Source organism: Lipotes vexillifer, unplaced genomic scaffold (assembly GCF_000442215.2).
Source record: "Lipotes vexillifer unplaced genomic scaffold, Lipotes_vexillifer_v1.1 scaffold487, whole genome shotgun sequence".
NCBI lineage: Eukaryota > Metazoa > Chordata > Mammalia > Artiodactyla > Lipotidae > Lipotes > Lipotes vexillifer.
The window spans coordinates 1,342,933-1,364,344 of record NW_006782062.1 but is presented as its reverse complement, the minus strand read 5'-3'; positions in this window follow the sequence as shown (position 1 = coordinate 1,364,344).

Here is a 21,412-nt window from a genome sequence, read left to right as displayed (position 1 = left end):
GAATCCACCTAAGGTTAGGGGCTGATCTTTCCGCAGAAATTCTGCAAGCAAGAAGGATGTGACAGCACATATTTAAAGTGATGAAAGGGAAAAACCTACAACCAAGATCACTCTACCCAGCAAGGATCTCATTCAGATTCAATGGAGAAATTAAAAACCTTTACAGACAAGCAAAAGCTAAGAGAATTCAGCACTACCAAATCGGCTTTACAACAAAGGATAAAGGAACTTCTAGAGGCAGGAAACACAAGACAAGGAAAACACCTACAATAACAAACCGAAAACAATAAGAAAATGGTAATAGGAACATACATATTGATAACCAGCTTAAAGGTAAATGGATTAAATGCTCAAAACAAAAGACATAGACTGGCTGAATGGATAGAAAAACAAGACCCGTATACATGCTGCCTACAAAACACCCACTTCACACCTAGGGAAACATACAGGCTGAAAGTGAGGGGATGGAAAAAGATATTCCATGCAAATGGAAATCAAAAGAAAGCTGGAGTAACAATTCTCATATCAGACAGAATAGACTTTAAAATAAAGACTATTATAAGAGACAAAGAAGGACACTACATAATGATCAAAGGATTGATCCAAGAAGAAGATACAACAATTATAAATATATATGCACCCAACATAGGAGCACCTCAATACATAAGGCAAATGCTAGCAGCCATAAAAGGGGAAATTGACACTAACACATTAATAGTAGGGGACTTTCAAACCCCCTTTCACCAAAGGACAAATCATCCAATATGAAAATAAATAAGGAAACACAAGCTTTAAAAGATACATTAAACAAGATAGACTTAAATGATATTTATAGGACATTCCATCCAAAAACAACAGAATACACATTCTTCTCAAGTACTCATTGAACGTTCTCTAGGATAGATCATATCTTGGGTCACAAGTCAAGCCTTGGGCAATTTAAGAAAATTGAAATTGTATCAAGTATCTTTTCCAACCACAATGCTGTACAACTAGATATCAATTGCCAGAAAAAAACTGTAAAAAATACAAACACATGGAGGGTAAACAATACACTACTAAATAACCAAGAGACCACTGAAGAAATCATAGAGGAAATCAAAAAATACCTAGAGGCAAATGACAATGAAAACACGATGACCCAAAACCTATGGGATGCAGAAAAAGTAATTCTAAGAGGGAAGTTTATAGCAATACAATCCTACCTCAAGAAACAAGAAAAATCTCAAATAAACAACCTAACCTTACACCTAAAGCAATTAAGAAAGAAGAACCAAAAAAAAAGCACAAAGTTAGCAGAAGGAAGGAAATCATAAACATCAGATCAGAAATAAATGAAAAAGAAATAAAGGAAACAATAGCAAAGATCAATACCAAGAGCTGGTTCTTTGAGAAGATAAACAAAATTGATAAACCTTTAGCCAGACTCATCAAGAAGAAAAGGGAGAAGACTCAAATCAGTAGAATTAGAAATGAAAAAGGAGAAGTAATGACTGACACTGCAGAAATACAAAGGGTCATGAGAGATTACTACAAGCAACTATATGCCAATAAAATGAACAAACTGGAAGAAATCGACAGATTCTTAGAGAAGCACAACCTTCTGAGACTGAACCAGGAAGAAATAGAAAATATAAACAGATCAATCACAAGCACTGAAATTGAAACTGTGATTATAAATCTTCCAAGAAATGAAAACCCAGGACCAGATGGCTTCACAGGTGAATTCTATCAAACTTTTAGAGAAGAGCTAACTGTTCTTCTCAAACGGTTCCAAAATATAACAGAGGGAGGAACACACCCAAACTCCTTCTATGAAGCCACCATATCCCTGATACCAAAACCAGACAAAGATGTCACAAAAAAAGAAAACTACAAGCGAATATCATTGATGAACATAGATGCAAAAATTCTCAACAAAATACTAGCAAACAGAATCCAACAGCACATAAAATGATCATACAACATGATCAAATGGGATTTATCCTAGGAATGCAAGGATTCTTCAATATATGCAAATAAATCAATGTGATACACCATATTAACAAACTGAAGAATAAAAACCATATGATAATCTCAATAGATGCAGAAAAACCTTTTGACAAAATTCAACACCAATTTATGATAAAAACCCTCCAGAATGTAGGCACAGAGGGAACCTATCTCAACATAATAGAGGCCATATACGACAAACCCACAGCCAACATCATTCTCAATGGTGAAAAACTGAAAGCATTTCCACTAAGATCAGGAACAAGACAAGGTTGCCCACTCTCACCACTATTATTCAAAATAGTTTTGGATGTTTTAGGCACAGCAATCAGAGAAGAAAGAGAAATAAAAGAAATCCAAATTGGAAAAGAAGAAGTAAAACTGTCACTGTTTGCAGATGACATGATACTATACATAGAGAATCCTAAAGATGCTATCAGAAAACTACTAGAGCTATTCAATGGATTTGGTATAGTAGCAGGATACAAAATTAATGCACAGAAATCTCTTGCATTCCTATATACTAATGATGAGCAATCTGAAAGAGAAATTAAGGAAACACTCCCATTTACCATTGAAACAGAAAGAATAAAATACATAGGAATAAACCTACCTAAGGATACAAAAGACCTGTATTCAGAACACTATAAGATACTGATAAAAGAAATTAAAGATGATACAAGTAGACGGAGAGATATACCATGTTCTTGGATTGGAAGAATCAACGTTGTGAAAATGACTCTACTACCCAAAGCAATCTACAGATTCAATGCAATCTCTATCAAACTACCAATGGCATTCTTTACAGAACTAGAACAAAAAATTTTACTTGTGTAGAAACACAAAAGACCCCGAATAGCCAAAGCAATCTTGCGAAAGAAAAACAGAGCTGGAGGAATCAGGCTCCCTAACCTCAGACTATACTGCAAAGCTACAGTAATCAAGACAGTATGGTACTTGCACACAAACAGAAATATAGATCAGTGGAACAAGATATAAAGCCCAGAGATAAACCCACCCACATATGGTCACCTTATATTTGATAAAGGAGCCAAGGATATACAATGGAGAAAAGACAGTCTCTTCAATAAGTGATGCTGGGAAAACTGGACAGCTACATGTAAAAGAATGAAATTAGAACACTCCCTAACACCATACACAAAAATAAACTCAAAATGGATTAAAGACCTAAATGGAAGGCCAGACACTATACAAATCTTAGAGGAAAGCATAAGCAGAACACTCTATGACATAAATCACAGCAAGATCCATTTTGACCCACCTCCTAGAGAAAGGGAAATAAAAACTGAAATAAACAAATGGGGCCTAATGAAACTTAAAAGCTTTTGCACAGCAAAGGAAACCATAAACAAGATGAAAAGACAACCCTCAGAATGTGAGAAAATATTTGCAAATGAAGCAACTGACAAACAATCTTCAGAATACACAAGCAGCTCATGCAGCTCAGTATCAAAAAAACATACAACCCAATCCAAAAATGCACAGAAGACCTAAATAGACATTTCTCCAAAGAAGATATACAGATTGCCAACAAACACAGGAAAGGATGCTCATCATCACTAATCATTGGAGAATTCCAAATCAAAACTCCAATGAGGTATCACCTCACACCAGTCAGAATGGCCATCATCAAAAAGTTTACAAATAATAAATGCTGGAGAGTGTGTGGAGAAAAGGGATCCCTCTTGCACTGTTGGTGGGAATGTAAATTGATAGAGCCACTATGGAACAGTATGGAGGTTCCTTAAAAAACTAAAAATAGATCCACCATACGACCCAGCAATCCCACTACTGGGCATATACCCTGAGAAAACCATAATTCAAAAAGAGTCATGTACCACAATATTCATTGCAGCTCTATTTACAATAGCCAGGACATGGAAGCAACCTAAGTGTCCATCAACAGATGAATGGATAAAGAAGATGTGGCACATATATACAATGGAATCTTACTCAGCCATAAAAAGAAATGAAATTGAGTTATTTGTAGTGAGCTGGATGGATCTAGAGTCAGTCACACAGAGTGAAGTAAGTCAGAAAGAGAAAACAAATATGCTAACACATATATATTGAATCTAAAAAAAAAAAAAGGTTCTGAAGAACCTAGGGCAGGAAGGAATAATGACGCCAATGTAGAAAATGGACTTGAGGACACGGGGAGGGGGATGGTAAGCTCGGATGAAGTGAGAGAGTGGCATGGACTCATATATACTGCCAAATGTATAATAGATAGCTAGTGGGAAGCAGCTGCATAGCACAGGGCGATCAGCTCAGTGTTTTGTGACTACCTAGAGGGGTGGGCTAGGGAGGGTGGGAGGGAGATGCAACAGGGAGGGGATATGGGGATATATGTATAATTATAGCTGATTCACTTTGCTATACAGCAGAAACTAACACAACATTGTAAAGCAATTATACTCCAATAAAGATGTTAAAATAAATAAATAAATAAAATAAAATGTGCAGAGGCCTGTAGCCTAGTTATGCCTGTGCAGAACCACAATTACCACATTTTTTCCAATCACATTTTCTCATGCTCACCACGCCTTGGACCACCCTGCTTATTTATTGGTATCCTATGATAACCACCTGACTGGGGCTTCTCTTGTGTGCAGTGTTGAAGCATCCACCTGCCACAATGGTGGAGACACAGGTTTGAGCACAGGTCTGGGAAGATCCCACATGCCGTGGAACAGTTAAGCTCATGTGCCACAACTACTGAGCCTGTACTCTACAGCCCACAAGCCACAGTTACTGAGCATGAGCCACAGCTACTGAAGTCAATGCACCTAGATCCTGTGGTCTGCAACAAGGGAAGCCACCACAATGAGAAGCCCATGCACTGCAACGAAGAGTATCCCCCACTCACCTCAACTAATGAAAAGCCCCACACGCAGCAACAGACCCAATGCAGCCAAAAATAAATTAATTAATTTAATTAATCCATGTTAATGTATATATCAATAATTTGCTCCTTTTTATTCCTGGATAGTACCCATTTTATGGATATATGACAATGTGTTGTATCATTTCAACAGTTCATGGACATTTGAGTTGTCTTCAGTTTATGAAAAATTCTCTTATGAACATAAGTACACATCTTTGTCAAGGAATAAGTTTTTATTTCTTTTGAATAACTACACTGGGGCAGGATTGCTGGGTCACATGGTATGTATATTTATGAGATTGTCAAATTGTTTCCCAAAGTGGCTGTACCATTTTGTCTTTCCACCAGTAGTGTATGAGAGTTTCAGTTGCTTCATATCCTTGTGAAAATTTCTTATTGTCATTCTTTGTGCAGAAGTAACACATTATGGCTTATTTGGACTTATTTTGCCATTAATAACTTTTCTTTGGTGAGATATCTATTTAAAATTTTTTGCCCACTGTTTTAATTGTTGGTTTTGTTTTTTATTACCGAGATATAAGAGTTCTTTATATATTCTGGATGAGTTCCTTTATCAGATATGCTTTGCAAATAATTTCTGTCAGTATTTGGCTTGCCTTTTCTTTTTGTTAAAAATGCCTTTGAAGAGCAAACTTTTAAATACTGGTAAGTGCTTTTTTTTTTTTTTTTTTTAATTTATGGTTTGTGCTTTCTGTTTTTTTCATCAAATAAATCATTTCTTACTTTATGGTCACAAAGATTTTCTCATGTTTCTTAATATTTTATAGTTGATGCTCTTATATTTGAGTCTATAATACAATTCAAGTTAATTTTTGTATATTGTATAAGATACACATAAAGGTTTATTTTTGTCAATCTGTATATTCACTTCTGGTCTGTTAATATAGTAAAATGCATTGCTATTTTAAAAATGTTAAAACATTTTGTATTCCTAAAATAATCCCCAATTAATTTTGATATTATTTAAAATATGACTATTTAATCTACTAACTTTTTAAAGGATTTTGACTCTATAGTTATGTAGTTTTCCTTTTGTGTTATATTTTTGTCTGTTATGATTATTGAGGATGTGCTGGCCTTGTAGAGTAGGAAAGAATTTCTTCCTCTGTGGTTTCTGAAAGAGTTTGTCTAAAATTTGTGTTTCTTCCTTAAATATTTTGTCTAGAATTCACAAGTGAATCCAGGTGGTCCTGGTGTTTCTTTGTGAAAATTTTTAAACAAAAATTAAATCTTTAAGGTTATTTAGGTTATTTATTTTTTCTTGTGGAAAGTATGATATTTTATATCTTGCAGAGAATACTTCCATTTCATCTAACTTTTCTAAATTATTAAAACAAAATTGTTCATAATATTTTCTTTTTCCTGTCTATAGGAATGTTCTTTCACTTCTAACATTGACAATTTGTGTCTTCTCTCTTGTCCCACCTGGTCTGACTAGAAGACTTACTGACACTTGAAAGAATATGATTCAGCTATTGTTGAGTGGAATATTCCATAAACGTTAATTAGGTCAAGTTGGTACATACATTTTTAGGAATATTATATCCTCTTGATGAGATTACCACTTTGTCACTTTGAAATGTCTTTTTTATTATTCAAGTACAGTTGATTTACAATATTATATTCATTCGAGATATACAGCATAGTGGTTCAATACTTTTATAGTTTGTACTCCATTTAAAATTATTACAAAATAATAGCTACATTTTCCTGTGCTATAAAATATATCCTTGTTGCTTACCTATTTCATACACAGTAGTTTGTATCTATTAATTCCATACCCTATCTTGCCCCTCCTCCCTTTTCTCTCCTCACTGGTAAACACTAGTTTGTTTTCCATATTTCAGTCTATTTCTGTTTTGTTATACACATTCGTTTGTTTTATTTTTTAGATTCCACATAAAAGTGATAACATATAGTATTTGTATAGTATTAGTATTTTTCTTCCTCTGTCTGACTTATTTCAGTAACTGTAATACTCTGTCCATGTTGTTGCAAATGACAAAATTTTGTTCTTTTATGAGGCTGAATAATATTACAATGTGTATATGTGTGTATGTGTATATATATACATATATGTATGTATGTGTATATATATATGTATGTATGTATACATATACATATATGTATACATACCACATCTTCTTTATCCATTTATCTGTTGATGGACACTTGGGTTGCTTACATATTATGGCTATTGTAAGTAGTGCTGCTGTGAATATTGGGATGAATATACCTTCTCGAATTAGTGTTTTTCATTTTCTTTGGATATATACCCAGGAGTGGAATTGCTGGATCATATGGTAGTTCTCTGTTTTTAGTTTTTGGAGGAATCTCCATACTGTTTTCCATAGTGGCTGCACCAGTTTACATTCCCACCAACAATGTAGGAGAGTTCCCCTTTCTCTACACATAAATGATGGTTCCTCCAACACTTATTATTTCTAGACTTTTTGATGATAGCCATTCTTACTGGTGTGAGATGTTACCTCACTGTTGTTTTGATTTTCATTTCTCTAATAATTAGCACTGTTGATCATCTTTTCATGTGCCTGTTAGCCATCTGTACATCTTTTTTGGAAAAATGTCTATTCAGGTCTTCTGCCTTTTTTTTTAATGGGTTGTTTGTTTTTTTGATATTAAGTTGTATGACCTGTTTCTATATTTTGAATCTTAACCTGTTATCAGTCATATCATTTGCAAATATTTTCTCCCATTCAGTAGGTTGTCTTTTTGTTTTGCTGACAGTTTCCTTTGCTGTGGAAAAGCTTTTAAGTCTAACTAGGTCCTATTTATTATTGCTGTGTTTTCCTTTGCATTAGGAGACAGATCCAAAAAAAAAAAAAAAAAAATGTTACCAGGATTCATGTCAGAGTATTCTGTCTCTGTTCTCTTTTATGGTTTTAGGTCTTACATTTAGGTCTTTAATCCATTTTGAGTTTATTTTTGTCTATGGTGGGAGGAAATGTTGTCATCTCATTCTTCTACATGTAGCTGTTCAGTTTTCCCAGCACCAATTATTGAAGAGACTGTCTTTTCTTCATTGTATATTATTGCCTCCTTTGTCATAGAGTAATTGACCATAGGTACGTGAGTTTATTTCTGGGCTGTCTGTTCTGTTCCATTGATCTGTGTCCATTTTTGTGCCAGTACCATACGGTTTTGCGTAATGTAGCTTTGTAGTATAGTCTGAAGTCAGGGTGTGTGATACCTCGAGGTTTGTTCTTTTTTTTTTGAAGACTGCTTTGGCAATTTGAGATCTTTGCTGTTTCCACATAAATTTTAGGATTATTTGTTCTAGTTCTGTGGAAGATTTCATTGGCATTTTGATTGGGAGTGCATTAAATCTATAGATTTCTTTTGGTACTATGGACATTTTAATAATATTAATTATTCCAATCCAAGTGTGCAAGATATCTTTCCATTTCTTTCTATTGTCTTCAGTTTTATAGTTTTCAGCATATAGATCTTTCACCTCTTTGGTTAAGTTTATTCCTAGGTATTTTATTCTTTTTGATGCAAATTTAAATGTTTTTTGTTTGTTTGTTTTCTCTAATAGTTCATTATTAGTGTTTAGAAAAGCAACATATTTCTGCATAGTAATCTTGTATCCTGCAATTTTACTGAATTCATTTATTTTAATAGTTTTTTGGTGGAAATTTTATGGTTTTCTCTATATAGTATCATGCCATCTGCAAATAGTTACAGTTTTAATTCTTCTCTTTAAATTTTGGATACCTTTTTATTTCTTGTCTGATTTCTGTGGCTAGGACTTCCAATACTATGTTAAAGAGAAATGGCAAGAGTGGGCATACTTGTCTTGTTCCTGATTTTGAAGGGAAAGCTTTCAGCTTTTCACCATTGAGTATGATGTGAGCTGTTGGTTTGTCACATGACTTTTATTATGTTGAGATGTGTTCCCTCTATACCAACTGTGATGAGTTTTTAACATGACTGGATGTTGAATTTTGTCAAATGCTTTTTCTGTGTCTATTCAGATGATCATATGATTTTTATCCTTCCTTCATTGGTGTGGTGTATCACAATGATTTATTTGCAAATATTAAACCACACTTGCATCCCTGGAATAAATCCCACTTTATCATGGTGTATGATCCTTTTTATGTATTGTTAGATTTGTTTTGCTAATATTTTTTTGATGATTTTTGCACTTATATTCATCACAGTTATTGGTCCCTAATTTTCTTGTTTTGTAGTGTCTTTGTCTGGTTTTGATATCAGCGTAAAAGTGGCTTTGTAGAATGAATTTAGAAGCTTTCCATTCTCTTCAATTCTTTGGAAAGTTTGAGAAGGGTGGGTATTATCTATTTTTTATATGTTTGGTGGAATTCCCAAATTTCCCTATGAAGCCATAAGGTCCTGGACTTTTGTTTGCCAGGTTTTTTTTTTTTTTTTTTAATTACCATTACATTCAATTGAAATTACATTCAATTACCATTCAGTTCAGTCTGTTCAGATTACCTGTTTCTTCCTGATTCAGTCATAGCATGTTTTATGTTTCTAGAAATTTATTCATTTGTTCTAGGTTGTCCAATTTTTTGGCATCTAAGTGTTCATAGTATTCTCTTATGACTTTTTGTATCTCTTTGGTATTGCTTGTTATTTCTGCCCTTGCTTGTCTTTTTGAATATGTTTTGTTCTAAAGTCTATTTCACTTGATAAAAGAACTCTTTGAGCTCTCTTTTAATTTGTGCCATGTTATATCTTTTCCCATTCTTTTCATTTTAGCCTATATACGTTTTCATATTTAAAGTTGGTTCTTATATTCAGCATATAGTTTGGTTTTTGCTTTTTAACCACTCTGACAGTCTTTGCCTTTGTGTGTTTTCTATGTTTATCTCATTTGTGGATTGTTTAGCTTTTTGAAAATATAGGTCTATAATTTTCATCATTTGATAAATTTTGGTCATAATTTCATTGTTTCTACAAACATCTACACCTGCTCTCCATGTCTCTTCTCCTTCTATACCACTAGTTGCCTTTTCTGCTATATAAGATCACTTGACATTGACTTACAGGTCACTGTTGCTCTGTTTATTTTTCTCTTTCAGTATTTGTTCTTTCTCTCTCTGTTTTGCATAGATAATATTGCAATATTTTAATTTCACTTTTTTTCTTCAGTATATAATTTACTATTAATCCTTTGAGTATATATGTGTATCTTTTATTTTTCCATATTTCTAGAAGTTCAAGTCTTTAATAACCTCCAATTTTCTCCTCATAAAATTTATATTTCCTTTATATTTTTGATCATAGGGAGAAAGTTATAATATACTTTTAATATAGTTATTTGCTAGTTCCCTAACATTTTATTTCTGGTTTCTTTCTATTGATTGTTTTTTACTCTTATTATGTGTCATATTTTCCTGCTCCTGTGCGTGCCTGACAGTTTCTTATTGTATGCTTCACATTGTATGTAGCTCTTACATTTTGGGATACTAGATTTTCTTGTATTCCTAGTGTGTTGTGCTTTGTTCAGGCATATAGTTAAATTACTAAGGGTTAGTTTAATCCTTTTAAGGCTTGGTTTTAGCTTGGTTTGGAAGTGTCCAGAGCAGCCTTTGACCTAGAATTAGTTTTGCTTGCTACGAAGGAGTTATCCTTTTGACTACTCTTCCTAAGTCCCTGGGTATTACAAATTCTACTAGTCCCAACCCAGAGCTTGTTTAGATTCCTGTTTTCTGGTGATTCTTTTTTAGTAGCTTCCTGGAAGTCTGCCCAACATATATAAATCAGTATCAAGTAAAGGTTCCTGTCTCCAGATATTGAAAACTCTTTATCCAATATCCTCCCCCCATTATTATTCTCATCTTTGTATTTAATTAACCTACTGCCTTTAGGCAGTAAGCAGGGGCAATTACAGGGCTCACATTATTTGTTCACCTTCCCTCAGGCATCTTATTTCTGGGTTGCCTATTGTCTAATGTCCAGAAAAAATATTTGTTTCATATAGTGGGTCTTGTTTTCTAGTTGTTTATAGTGGGAGAGTAATTTCCAAAACAATTATTTCTTTTTTTTATTTTTCCATTGTATTATTTATTTATTTATTTACTAGTGAAGTACAGTTGATTTACTATATTGTTTTTAGTTTCAGGTGTAAGCAAAGTGATTCAGTTTTACATATATATAATTTCAGATTGTTCTCCATTATAGGTCATTCCAAGATATTGAATATTTTCCCTGTGTTATATACTAAGTGCTTCTTGCTTATGTATTTTATGTACAGTAGTTTGTGTCTCTGTTAATCCCAAACTCCTAATTTATCCCTCCCTGCCTCCCTCTCCCCTTTGGTAACCGTAAATTTGTTTTCCATGTCTGTGAGTCTTTTCCCATTTTGCATATAAATTCATTTGTATTATTTTTTAGATTCCACATATAAGTGATAAGGTATAATCTTTCTCTTTTTCTGTGTGACTTCACTTAGTATGATATTCTCTAGGTCCATCCTTGTTGCTGCAAATGGCAGTATTTCATTCTTTTTTATGATTGAATAATATTCTATTGTGTATATATATACCAGCTTTCTTAATTGTCTGTTGTTGGGTATTTGGGTTGCTTCCATGTCTTGCTATTGTAAATAGTGCAGCCATGAACATTGGGGTGCATATATCTTTTTGATTTAAGAGTTTTCATCCCTTCTGGATATATGCCTAGGAGTGGGATTGCTGGATTATATGGTAGCTTTATTTTTCATTTTTTAAGGAACCACCATACTGTTTTCCATAGTGGCTGAACCAAGTTACATTCCCACTGACAGTGCAGAAGGGTTCCCTTTTCTCCACACCCCCTCCACATTTATTATTTGTAGACTTTCAAAACATTTAATTCTTTATGAATGTGAGAACTGGTTGATTCATTTATTATTGTTGGACTTCCTGGATTGATATTTGTTTTTTTCCTTCTCTGCTATATTTGCTTCCTTAACACACACACACACACACACACACACACACACACACATATTTTATATATATATATAAATTTATAAATATATATAAATTTATGTATATAAATATATATATGTCACTGTGAACAGTAGCTTCTTACATTTATTTTATGAACTATTTTATTTTCATAATCATATTTTATTTTTTAAGAACCTTCCCTGCTTTATGATTATTGCCATTATATTTTGTGAAAATAATATCTCCTCAAATTATCATACATATTGATTAACAGTTTGGGGAGATTTTCTTTTCCTTGAATTACCTCTCTTTTCTTAGGCATCTGTTGATTTTTTTTTTTCAGTTCTGTTTTAGGCTTCTTTCAACTATTTAGTGATTCTTTGTCCCTCTGCATCTAAAGATGCAGGGATAAAGGTATGAGTGTGAGCTTTTTTTTTTCTTTTGTGCTATAAGGGAGGTTTGAATAACTTTTTACAAAACTTTGAGATGACTTCATAAGATTTATTTTGGAAAAGAAAGATGTGCATCGTATGGGAATTGGGAGCTGGGGGGTGCCTTATTGAAAGAACGAAAGCAGTCACACAGGTATTGAGACATGAGAAAGTGCAGCACAAGTTGGAAAAATTCAGGCCCTTCAATTTGGCTGGTATATAAGACATGAGAGGGAGAAAAGGCAAACACAGAGGAAGAGGTAGGGGTGGGAGTCATCTGTGGAGGATCTTGAATATCATCAAAAGACATATGGATTTTATGCTGAAGATGGTGGGAAACCACTATGACTTCTCTACTGTGATGGAAATCTCTTCAATATGTATTATATATGTAACTTAGTCACTTTAAGTATTTTATAATCCCAAGTAGTATCTAAACTATCAATAGTAAATAAGCAGTCTAAAGGTTGCTCTTCCCACAAAAACTACAGTATTAAATCATAATTTTTGCTGAAGCTGAGAAAAAAGAAACAGACTTCAAAGGAGAAAAGTATGGGAATGCCCTGTGTTTTGTATCTGGCGTGGCTTGCATATACTGCTCCCTATTCCTGGAATGACATTCTTCTCCTTTTCCCCTACAGAACTTCTATTCACTCTTCAGACTCAACTCAAATATTTTCTCCTGAGAAACCTTTCTTGGCTTCTATAGGATTTAAGTATTTTTACTCTCTGCTCTCTTATCACCTTATTTAGGTCTCCATTATAAGACTTAAGGCTTTACTACAGCTATGTGTTCACGTCTTTTGCTCTCTTAGCTCTGCCTTGGAGCTAGTCATTTTGTTATGAAGTGGTATAGGGAAATTACACTAAAGTCACTTCAAGTTATTTTATTATAGATTAAGTGACATCCATAGATTCGGGGGAAAATAATCAAGGGATCTTAATACATATGTATGGATGAGTTAGGTATGTTCATTCATTCATACATTCAAAGAACAGAGAGCCATTTGGAAATTGCAGTAGCCATGATGTGTGTGGACTTGGTCCCATGCCCACCCACCGACATCCTCCCCTATAATGCTGGGGCTAGAAGCAGAAACTCACATTTCAGAGCCTCTCATGCCAGCTGGATTCCAGTTTGATCTGCCAAGGAGAGGCACTCAGAAGAGAGTAAAGTCAAAGTTTAGAAGATTTTTTTTCCTGCTTCTAGTAGGGGAGGTAGAGGAAGTGCAGACTCCCAGACTCAGCAACCTTGTGGTGGTTCTTTAAGCCCTGTGAGCAGTGGTTCCACCACCAGCAGCAGTGAAGTTTCCAAGAGTGTGAGTAGAATGTTGGTTCCCGGGCCATCACCGGTTTCCTCCTTTATGCTGCTCCTGCGTGCAGGTCAGTAGTGGTTTCCTGCAGTTACTGATCTCTGAGAAACGGTAGCTTCACCTTTTTGTTATACTAGCCCTTTTGATAATTTTGTAATCATTTTCCTTTTTAAAATCCCCTTTGCTTTAAATACTTATTATGTTTAATGCAGTGCAGGGAAGAGGAGAGGTTGGCATTGAGTAGAATGGTGGCAGTAGAGATGGAGAAACGTCAAGTTTGGGCTATATTTTACAGCAAAGCCAATACAACTTGCTGATAGATTGGAAGTACGATGTGAGGAAAATCAAGGATCAAGGAATATTCCTTTTTTAGTTAGAGAATCGAGTGTATTTACTAACATAAGGAAGAATTTTGAAGAGGAGCAAATTGGAGAAGAAATATAACTGTGCTGAAATTCTATCTGTGAGCACTTAGGATGTCAGAGAATTCCTTGTAAGAAAGCCTCTGCCTTTATAAGATTAGTACAATTGAAGGAGGAGAGAGGAAAGGAACTGAGTTTAAAAAATTGTGTCCTTTAGAAAGGCAGATTAGGCTAGTGGTTATAAGTGTGAGCTCCAGGATCAGACCATCTTATTAGGAATTTGTTACTCTGAGAATTTTATTTTTTATTCAGAAAACTAGTAAGAATTCCATAACAAACACACATATATCCACCACCCAAACTGACGAGGGGGATATAAAGAAATGAGAAGAAAATCTGATCTAGCACTCCTCCATTTTATTGTATGTGCTTCAATTCCTTTTTCTGTAAAAAAAGAAATGACTGTTAAATTGTACTCTGTACCCCTATCCTTAGTTTCCCTCCTACCGTGAATCAAATTAGATATTTACTTTTTCAGTCTGTAGTTTTATACTTTGAATACATATATGCTATTCATGGATATGTATATAATTTTGTATATTTAAATTTTACTTCATGGTTAGAATAATATATATATTATTCTTCAGAATATACCTATACATAATACATATTATTTTTTCAAAATTTTTGTGTGTGTGTATATGTATACCTGGTGCAATGGTAAGCCCCCAATAAATGTTAGTTATCATACAGCAATGATATTGGAGATAAGAACATTCTGCTTTAGTCTTAATGAACCTTAAGGAAGGCCCAGCGAGTTAGGTATGTAGCCTGAACACATGGTGACTTTAAACTATCTCTGCTCTGTCATTATCCTTGTGATAAACTACACTATCTATGAGTCCCTCTGAATCTAGTATTGCCAATAGTTAAACTGAAGTTTATATTTTATTTGGCTGTGCAGTCCTAGAAGGTAAAACTGTGTTAACTATTTTTGTATCTCTAGCACTTAATACAGTATCTGGCCTAGAATAGGCTCTCTGTAAATATTTGCTGAATGAATAATTGAGTGAAATCTGCTACATCATGCAATAGAGATGCCTTTGTGCAATAAAGAATTGACAACATTTTTTAGAGCAAATTTGAAGAAACAAAGATCCTTAGCACTGGAGTTGATAAAAATGCTGTTACTTGATGTTAGAACTTGGCACAAACTACAAACCTAAATGGCCCAATATGAGGACTGCATGTTTGAGAAAAGAATGGAAGGAAAAAAAAGAAAAAGTGATAAAATCTTAGAGTGTTCCCTGAGCAAGGCTTATTCCTGTTTGGGTGTAATACACAATACATAAAGATAATTCATTAATAATACATACTAATAACTAATTCATTTTGCATGTTTATAACAAAACACAGTTAACAATGATTTTCAACTGTATTTAATATTTTTTAATGGGCATTTTAAATATCATTTTGCTGTACATACACATTGCATTTATGAATCAGAAAATATTCCTTAAAAGATGCCTTCATTTCATAGTACTGTGTTTTCAATTATGTGCAAAATTTAAGCAACTATAAAATATAAAATATTCACTCGTATTCTTAATGGATGTGATGTCCCAATCCATGTTTTGTCACTCCAAATCACAACATACTTTTTTAAGTAAGCTGTATATTGAGTCATGTGAATAATACATAAAAAGTTGTAAAATAAATTGAAATCACAATTGATCTAAATATAGAAAGCACTGGATTCCTGATGGGCATCCACACATTATAGAAATTAGGCATTCAACCCTATATAGTAATTAAGAAACTACAGACACATGCCTCTAAATCAGTCATTCAAAATCAATCACAGCAAAGACACTGACAATAAATTTCTTTACAGTGAAAATATTTCCAAATCACAGATGATAATCTATTTTGAACAATACTCAACACTATAACAGTTCAGTGCAGTTTAGTAATTGGGACACCCCTTGAAAGAGATTTGTTTTTTAATCAAAGCAAATTTAATTAGAGAAATTGTGCTCCAGATTTTATCCCAAGTTAATTTATAAATCTCTATAAATCTGCTCACCACCATTCTCTATTTTAGGGCTATATTTTTTATTATACAATTGAGAAATTTTATTCATTATAAAATTTCATATATCTAAATATTGCTATACTATTGACATGGCTAAAAAAATGCATGGTTTATATTAACATTCCAAACACATCTGAAACTATTATCAGTGATGTGCTGATTTTTCTAGATGTCTATAAAATCAAATTAGCCCTTCAAAGTGTCCTAGAAAGCTCTTTTCTTTTCTGAATACAATTGTATTCATATTCTCCAAGTAGCAAGTCTGAATATGTGGGATATAGTTGCCGTTAAACCTTCCTGTGTGGAATGTAAATACTAAATCACCTAATAGAGACCTATCTCAGCTTAATAAATGAAATTATTTATAACATCTTTGGAATAGAATTATGTGAGCTACAATTAACCATCTGGCCATTTTGTTTCCTGCAGACAAGTTGCAATGGTGTAATAAAATATTTTGTTTCTTGTTAAACAGATATGATAAACTTGTCTTTATAGAGCAATAGCATTTTTTCTGACTTTCAGAATAAGGCAGTCCATTTGCAGCAGCTTGATATAAAGGTAGACAAATCATTATTAATATTAATAAAACACTATCACATATACTAAAAGCATGATTCAACAACAGCTAAGAATTTCAAAAGATAAAGCACACTCCAAGGAATGTCCGTCTGTGTCATTACTATATTGAATAAATATTCTTTGAAGAAATTGGAGAGTTAAACTTACTGAGCAGGCCAGATAATTAAATAATTACACATTTGGATTGAAAAATAGATGTAGTTCATTAAAATAGAGACTCTACTTCTGTAGCTAAGCTTCTGTTCAGATGCCAAGTTTGTACTATAATTAGAACAAAAAAGACCTACGTTAACTTCAATACAACATAATAATTCATAATAATGATTGTATATTAATCTCTTGAGCTTGCTGGAATAAAGCACATGACATATGGCATGGTACAGGCACCTGTGTGGTCCTTTTGGGACTGAGGTGGTACATATTAATTAGCAACTGGAAAATAAAATCTGCTTCCTTCTGAGAAAAGCTACCTCAGTGCGTATTGGTTTAAGGCATCAAATGAATTAGAAGGAATACTGTTAGGCTCTGTCTACACTCCTTAAATCTTTGTCTAGATGTAGGCCCTGGATCAACTGCAATTAACTGAGTTAATTCTTGACAGATCCTGCTTAAGGAGTTAGAGTAGACATACTTTTCTTTGGCCTCAATGATTGTATTTTGGCTAAAAACATCAAAATTACCATTTTGGTTATAGAAAACTATATAACTATATAATTCAAACACAAGATAACCAGAACATATTGAAATTTGAAAGCAGCTTTCTCTTGAATGCTACCTGAAAGTGCCTCAATTTAATCCTTTGCTTTGTAAATTCAGATACAATCTGAGTATGAAACTGTAAATGTCTTTAAGAAATATGTCATCTCACAATCAGCAAGCTCTCAAGATTCTTGGTGGTCTCAGGAATGCTAAAGGCACTTCAGTGTACATCTTTGAAGGGTAATGGAATGTCATTATGGAAATAAAACTCTGGCTGATTAACAGATAAATGTATATTGAGAAGACTAGATCTTAAAATTACTTTCTCGGGCTTAAAAAAAAAAAATCCTAATCCCATTGCTAGAGTATATTTAGAAAGCGAAGACAGAAAATTCAGTGGACATTGTGGTGACCAAAATAGGTGACATTTAAAAACTTTCTTTTGCAACTCCACTTTAAATTTACATCACTTGAAATTCTAAATTGCATAAAATAACACATTTAACTTAAAAGTATTTATACTTAATGGGGTGCTTAAAACTCTGAGAAGTTAACTTTCTGAATAGCAATTCTAATGAGGCTTTTTTAAACTACCAATTTAAACTCATGCAAGAAATACAGATTCACTAGTGCACCTAGGTAGAATATTTCTTTGCTCAAATACCACACTATCTTTTTTCTCCTGGGTTGCATCCATGCTCCTGTGATGGAACCATTAGGTTGCTGATCTATCTTTTGGAATATATAGACCCATTTCCCTTCCACTCAACACATGGATTAGCAGTTTAAAATGTAATTCCTTTCTATTGAAGGAACGTGTAATTAAGGCACATTTAAATAGCCCTTTAAACCAATGAGATGACAGTGTGCTACCCACAGAGAAAGCTTAATTGTTGGAGTAATTACATATAACACAGACTATCTCATGAGAACACTTTTGGCTAGGTCTACTAATTACAAAAATAGTTTTTCATTTGAGGCAAAGATGCCGATTCATCATTGGACAGATGGTAACGAATCATCATTTTATTTTTGTAACACCTATCTTTGCAAGGGGGAAAGCTACTATATATGGAATATTTATGTAATTTAAGAAGTCAATTAGTTATTCTGTGTTTTAAGGACAATATAAAACTGTGGTTGTAAATCCCAGAACCTGGTCTTTTTTTGTTTCCCCAGTGAAATTATATGGACATTTTGCGGAGGAAATTATGAGATGTAGCGTGTGGTCTGTTATAATTTTTCATCTAGTTGTCATGGTATTCTACAATGGTGCACTTATATTTAATGCTTTTATAGATCTAAGTTATCTACATATGTCCACCATTGTTGGGGTGGGCTACCATAATGAGGAATGATGTCATAGGTTTCTTCAAACTCCTCCATTAAGCCAGTGAAGTGGCAGATGACATAGTCTGATCAGTGGTGCAGAAATACATTAAAAATGTCAATCATATCACTTTCTATAATCAAAAGATTTTTAACTTTTTGCAGCACACAGAGTGAATAACACAAGTCTGGACCCAGTCTTTATAGCTGGGGAACTTTGGGCAAGCCACTCCACCAAGTTTCCTCATTTTTTAAAATGAGTTGTTGTGAGGATTCATTAGAAAAAACAAATACGTTAAATCTAGAACAGTTCCTGACCTGTAGTAGGCACAGACGTTAGCTGTGTCTGCATCTGTTTTGAGAGATACAATGGTTACTCTCTCTCCCTCTTTTTAAAATGGTGCCATTCACAGCAAAGCCGTAGGTATCTCTTATTATTGTGACTTTTCAGTTTCTTTAGTATATCGCCAAGTGATGTTTTCTCAGGACCCAGGATTAATTAGATGAGAAATCCTTAAACCTCAGTATGCATAAGGATCATTTGGGAAATTTTGCTTGAAGATGAAGATTCCTAGGCTTTCTTCCCCCAAATCAGAAATACTGATTTAAACTGCTGATTTAATATAGGGCTAAAATGTCCTTTCATAAAAGCATTTTACTTAATACCCTCCTTCCTGACTGCTGGTGTCATGTAGAGACTCTCCACCTCCCCACAAGTACCCAGGCTTTGTGCCTTTTGCGTGGATTCCCTGGGACAGTTTCATTTGTTAGGTATAGTCAGAGAATGAACTAGTTCTTCATTTAAAAGGCAGTGATTCCAGCCCATACATCATCTGATAGAATGGCTGGTTATATAGAGTGTACTGGAAAAGATCATTTATAACCCCATTATATACTGCATGAGAAAGCAGAGAAGCTTAAATTCTAGCAGCACTTCTGCTACTAACTGAATATGTGACTCTACCCCAGTTCCTTAATCACTTTGTATGCAGTTAGTGTATCTGATGGGAACACTGATGCTTTCCCGACTGAAGGTAACATCCTAGGGCTTAGATCAGAATGTCTCAGGCTTCCTTTTACTCTGGAATCTATACTTTTTCACAAAGGGTTGTATCCCACGTGTGCCCTTGCCTGAACCCAAATTGCAGTGGTGCACATCTGCCACATTTTCTTGGGAGAATAATCATTTATGATTCATTATGTCCTGGTAGAATACTACGTATGAAGGATTGTGAGAAGTACCAGGCACCCAGATATCTCAGCAACAATTTAAACCTACTACCAATTTACTGAAAACACTTGTTATTTTAATGTGCAAAGGATTTTATTTACTTGGATCTATTAGGGAAAATTTTAAATGATATAAATTTAAAGAAACTCTGAGGTAATCAGACTATAGCAGTAATGTTCTTAGTTAAGAGGTTTGTTGCAGTCAAAGATGTAGAGCAACATTTATATAATTGATGGACATCTGTTTTAATTATAATTTAGTTTCTTCACATCATCTCTTAAATAGACTAATAAAAATGTTAGTCCATAGTTAACTTCAGTCTTCAAGTAGCGAATACCATATAATATAGAAGTAAAAAATACAGAATATTGAGATTTTGATCTGTGCAGTGTGGTTTAGCTAAGTACACAGTCTTTAAACAAAAATATATGAACACAAGTGTTTTGTGCTCTCAATGCTATATTAGAAACTAAGGGAGTGAATTTACTTAGGATTTTGTTCTAAAATGATAAACTACCTAACTGATAATTATTTGTCTTTGTTTGTTTCAAATTCAGCTCCAAAGGAAGAACTAGAATGAATACATTGAACCTTGATTCACTATTTCTGATCCTTTGGTATAAGGGATTCTATTATTTGACCTGACATGCAACTGTATGTGTATTCCTCCCACCTCTTTTCTGCTGTTTTCTGTGTAGCAAGAGAGGGCACTGACATTGAGGCTTGTGGGAGCTTGGTTCTTTAGCCCTTTCCTATACACACTCCTCAACATGGCAAATACTTTCAGACACACAAGTGCATTGTTTACGAAATATATATTGTAAGGTAGTTTCATTTTTTATGTAAAATATGTGCACACAGGCAATTCAGATGAAAATGGATTTCTGCTTGAATTATCTAGCTAATTGCCTCAATTCTCTTCTTTGCCTTGAGCATATAAGCATTACTTACAGTAGGAATAGCTGACCTTTATAAATCAATCAATGCTGATTAATTCTCTCCTTTCAACTTCAGTTTCCCTTTAAACTAAGATTAGGTTTATGTTCATCCATTAAAAAGTGAAGACTTAGACCTATAGACACTGTCTATGAAGTTGCTCTGGAGGCATATGATGGGGACGTGTGTTTCAATGTTGTGTTAGAGAAAAATAATCCACATGAAATATTCTGAGGATATGTTTCCTAAGGGGAATTGCTTTGTCAAATACCAAATCAATTTCTAAAGGTAAGCTCAAAGTTTAAACACCTAATGGAATTCTGTGGCTTCGGGGAATAGTGGGTACTAAGGCCATTCAATGACAATGTCAGTATGAAAAGCTTCATTTTCAACATGAGAGAAGAACTGAAGTATAGTAACACTGTATTTTCTGCCTAAAAGTAGAAGCATGAATATTTTCTACATTGTCATCTTAGTCACAATTAAGGATAAAGAAGGGAAAAAACATCAAAAGATTTTTTGTAGAATTAAGGAGCTTTTCGTTGATCAAAATAACTATTTCTTTCATAAGAAGTCCTTTTTGTTAG